The sequence below is a fragment of the Schistocerca serialis genome, unplaced genomic scaffold (genome assembly GCF_023864345.2).
Source record: "Schistocerca serialis cubense isolate TAMUIC-IGC-003099 unplaced genomic scaffold, iqSchSeri2.2 HiC_scaffold_182, whole genome shotgun sequence".
Classification (NCBI taxonomy): domain Eukaryota; kingdom Metazoa; phylum Arthropoda; class Insecta; order Orthoptera; family Acrididae; genus Schistocerca; species Schistocerca serialis.
Window position 1 is genome coordinate 40,001 of NW_026047743.1, and position 5,000 is coordinate 45,000.

A 5,000-nucleotide genomic window follows, 5' to 3' on the forward strand; every position below is an offset into this window, starting at 1 on the left:
GGCGGAAGTTTCCCGCAGTCGTAATGTGCAATCCACACCTATAACTTGCGTTTCATGAAGAGTTATGTCCAATATGCGACATTCCCGCTGTCCCTATACATGAGCTGCGAGCTGTACCACGTACAAGCTACAGACGCGATCGCATTGCTCACTGTACGGATTCCCATGCCGAGCGATCAGCTAGGAAGCGCCCCATCCACGTCGGTACCCTTGGGCGTTGCACTCGCAGTCGCAAAAAACGTTGGGCAAATATATTTCTCCGATGCTGAGCGATCAGCTAGGAAGCGCCCCATCCATGTCGGTACTCGTACGCGTCGCACTCGCAGTCGCAAAAAACGCTGGGCAAATATATTTCTCGGAAGAGTAATGACAGTCCGAGCCTCCTGCGTGGGAAGAGTCTTTCTAGGCCCTGACCCACGGGAAGCGTGTAGCTTCCCCCATCCCGGACATTTCACGTCGTCACACTACCGGTATTGACTAATAGACTGATTGCTGATAATCATTAGCCACACACTGGGGGAAACGGCCGACAGGGGCGGCAACATAGTGGAGCCGCAGTGTCACTAATGTACAGAGATAGAACAGTTTCGACTGGAACCAGAGTAACCGTATACACGGCACTGATTAGTAATAGATGCAGAGCCATCAGAATACAGATAATATATACAACCGTCCCTATACATGCTGAAAGACTCTGCACACAATGAGAACCACACGTCAGCCAGACACTATCACACACTACTCTCTGCCTCTAACAGGCACACACACAATATCTAACCACCAGCATGGAAGAACATCCGGTGCATCCTCTCCGCCACATTACACAATCCACACTATCATAACCAGACCGGGAGGTCCACCCAGAAAACAGAATATCCCACCCTTCCGACATCCGCCATTGCTCAGCTAAGCCACGAACACCCACACATGTCCTACACAGGGGTGCACCCAACATCACAATACTGCCTCCTGTCACAGTACACAAACAATGGCAGGAATGAAAGACACAGATCTGCCACAACCTTGGAATCGGAGCGCCGCCTGTCATGAGCCACAAGTGCATCCTGACGTGACAAATCGGATGATCCCGCAGGCATGCACTTACGATAATCACTATCAACGAACCTGCCGCCCCCTCCCCCCCCAAAATACACCTTTCCCTACAACGTGTACCTTAACCTAAGCTATATTGTACCTTAACCTAAGCGATATTGTACCTTAACCTAAGGTATATCGTACCTTAACCTAACCTACATTGCGCCTTCACCTAACCTACGTTGTACCTTAACCTAACCTACGTTGTACCTTAACCTAACCTACGTTGTACCTTAACCTAACCTACGTTGTACCTTAACCTAACCTACGTTGTACCTTAACCTAACCTACGTTGTACCTTAACCTAACCTACGTTGTACCTTAACCTAACCTACGTTGTACCTTAACCTAACCTACGTTGTACCTTAACCTAACCTACGTTGTGCCTTAACCTAACCTACGTTGTGCCTTAACCTAACCTACGTTGTGCCTTAACCTAACCTACGTTGTGCCTTAACCTAACCTACGTTGTGCCTTAACCTAACCTACGTTGTGCCTTAACCTAACCTACGTTGTGCCTTAACCTAACCTATGTTGTGCCTTAACCTAACCTATGTTGTGCCTTAACCTAACCTATGTTGTGCCTTAACCTAACCTATGTTGTGCCTTAACCTAACCTATGTTGTGCCTTAACCTAACCTATGTTGTGCCTTAACCTAACCTATGTTGTGCCTTAACCTAACCTATGTTGTGCCTTAACCTAACCTACGTTGTGCCTTAACCTAACCTACGTTGTGCCTTAACCTAACCTACGTTGTGCCTTAACCTAACCTACGTTGTGCCTTAACCTAACCTACGTTGTGCCTTAACCTAACCTACGTTGTGCCTTAACCTAACCTACGTTGTGCCTTAACCTAACCTACGTTGTGCCTTAACCTAACCTACGTTGTGCCTTAACCTAACCTACGTTGTGCCTTAACCTAACCTACGTTGTGCCTTAACCTAACCTACGTTGTGCCTTAACCTAACCTACGTTGTGCCTTAACCTAACCTATGTTGTGCCTTAACCTAACCTATGTTGTGCCTTAACCTAACCTATGTTGTGCCTTAACCTAACCTATGTTGTGCCTTAACCTAACCTATGTTGTGCCTTAACCTAACCTATGTTGTGCCTTAACCTAACCTATGTTGTGCCTTAACCTAACCTATGTTGTGCCTTAACCTAACCTATGTTGTGCCTTAACCTAACCTATGTTGTGCCTTAACCTAACCTACGTTGTGCCTTAACCTAACCTACGTTGTGCCTTAACCTAACCCATATTGTACCTTAACCTAACCCATATTGTACCTTAACCTAACCCATATTGTACCTTAACCTAACCCATATTGTACCTTAACCTAACCCATATTGTACCTTAACGTAACCTAATTTGTGCCTTAACGTAACCTAATTTGTGCCTTAACGTAACCTAATTTGTGCCTTAACGTAACCTAATTTGTGCCTTAACGTAACCTAATTTGTGCCTTAACGTAACCTAATTTGTGCCTTAACGTAACCTAATTTGTGCCTTAACGTAACCTAATTTGTGCCTTAACGTAACCTAATTTGTGCCTTAACGTAACCTAATTTGTGCCTTAACGTAACCTAATTTGTGCCTTAACGTAACCTAATTTGTGCCTTAACGTAACCTAATTTGCGCCTTAACGTAACCTAATTTGTGCCTTAACGTAACCTAATTTGTGCCTTAACGTAACCTAATTTGTGCCTTAACGTAACCTAATTTGTGCCTTAACGTAACCTAATTTGTGCCTTAACGTAACCCATGTTGTGCCTTAACGTAACCCATGTTGTGCCTTAACGTAACCCAATTTGTGCCTTAACGTAACCCATGTTGTGCCTTAACCTAACCTATATTGTGCCTCAACCTAACCTATATTGCGCCTTAACCTGACGCACGTTGTCGCTGAACCTGCTCTGTAATTGTTATGCAACTCGTTAAATTAGTGTAGTGTTGCCTAACCGCAACCCTCGCAATATAGTTCGCTATTCGCACTGCCCGGTCCCCTGTGTATCGCGTCATGTTAAACACCTTGCAGGTGTTGCTGACTTTCCACATGCTCCTGCTATACACTGTAATGTGGATAGCAGCAGGACGTACATGCCCCCCCCCCTTCCCCCCTGCCTTCGCAAGCTGGTCGTTGAGAAGTTTGCATGTTCAATGCCCTTCGCATGCCGACGTACTCAGCCTACGTTGTGGTACGGCCTGTCACCTGTCCGCCGATGTACGCAAAACCCACAAACTGTACTGCACATTGGTCCGTATGTACTGAATGATACATCGTGGCACATGTGTGACCGTACGACGACTGCGCCTAGCAACGGCAGACCATACAGTCCAAATATTGTGCACGCAGCTACGTGTCGTCTCCCTATAAGAGCTGGATTGCAGTGTGGTACGCCATTCAGACGTGTGGGAGGAACGGACGCCCTGGATGGCGATCAGCATGAGCAGTCTGTTGATGTAGTGGAGCGTGTATTCGGACGTAGTCGTCTCTTCTCACACACCGTGATAGCATGTTGCACCGCGTTCCACATCTGCGACATCCTGCAGAGGCCGGCTGACAGTCGTTCGCGCAATGGACACCGCATACGTACGGGGGCTACCTTCCACGTGTTCTCGAGGCGTGCACATGTTGTTGCGTCTATGTGGGCAGACGTAGTGTGTTGTGACACCTGACACAGGCATGCAATACTCGTTGCAAATGGCGATGGACGTCTACGTTTGCTGGTGACGTTACGCAAATGAACAACAGGTAACCCGTTGTGGTGCGGTTGTTCTCGCTAGAGGTGAATCAGTGTTGGCGACGATCGGTCGAGCTATTAACCGGTTGTTTCAGGGATACCCACCATGCCCACGAACGTGAAAGGGGACCCACCATGCCCACGAACGCGAAAGGGGATCTGGGTGTGAGGCGATACGCGGCGGTGGCTGGGTGGGACCGTCCCCGGCCGGTGAGGGGGGGCCGCCCGGCGTGCTGGCAGCGCGGTGCGTGGGCGCACGCGCTACAGCCGGCTGGTGGGGGCGGCCAGTGGCAGGCGCGCCGGCCGACGGACGCGGCAGGCGGCGCAGCTGCGCGCCGGCGCCCCCTGCTCGCGGCGCCTTGCGGCCAAAGTAGGTCCTCGCGGGCCCGGTGCGAAGCGCGGTGGCCATCTGCAGTGTGCTGGTCCGATTGAGGACTGTGTGCGCTGAGGATGCGCCGCCGCCCGGCGCTCGGCGCCGCGACGCCGTCTGCTGCTCGGTCGCCCCAGCGGTTCTCGCAGGTGGTTTGTATCGCAGCTGTGCGGACGTGTTGGCGCGTGCGCTGTGCTGGGAGAGTTCGCTTCGGCACCCAAGTGGGGCTTTTGTCCTTCTGTGGCGCTGGCGTTGGAGCTGCCGGTCACCGTAGGTGGCGCGTGTTGTCTCCCGCCGGCAATGCCACGACAGCACGCTCCCGGGCCTCTGTCGGCAGCGGCAAGCTCAGTTGGGAGCACGGGTGGTCGCACCTAAAGCGTCTACTCGCCTAACTCCGGGCGATTGCGCCTCTCTCGAACCCGACCAAGTACTTAGGACGGCGCTGCGCGCCGCCGGGACCTGAGAGGGTTTCGAGGTGTGTTGTGCAGGGGAGCTCAGCCTCCTCCTGTTTGCAGAATAATTGAGCGGACGCTTGCGTGTTCGCGCGGGCCCCCGGGACACACTCCCGGGCGGCCGGCTGCTCAGCTCTAGTTGACGCAGCTCCCTGGTTGATCCTGCCAGTAGTCATATGCTTGTCTCAAAGATTAAGCCATGCATGTCTCAGTACAAGCCGCATTAAGGTGAAACCGCGAATGGCTCATTAAATCAGTTATGGTTCCTTAGATCGTACCCACGTTACTTGGATAACTGTGGTAATTCTAGAGCTAATACATGCAAACAGAGTCCCGACCA

The 5,000-nt window shown here is 51.0% G+C and overlaps 1 non-coding gene across 1 annotated transcript in view; it reads left to right on the plus strand.

Annotated features, from left to right (window-relative positions):
- The first annotated feature begins 4,809 nt into the window (after nt 1-4,809).
- The window catches only part of LOC126443735 (small subunit ribosomal RNA), a 1,909-nt gene continuing 1,718 nt past the window's right edge, over nt 4,810-5,000 (plus strand). Inside the window, exon 1 of the ribosomal RNA XR_007582141.1 lies at nt 4,810-5,000. This exon is cut by the window's right edge and continues 1,718 nt beyond it. This is a non-coding gene — a ribosomal RNA (small subunit ribosomal RNA).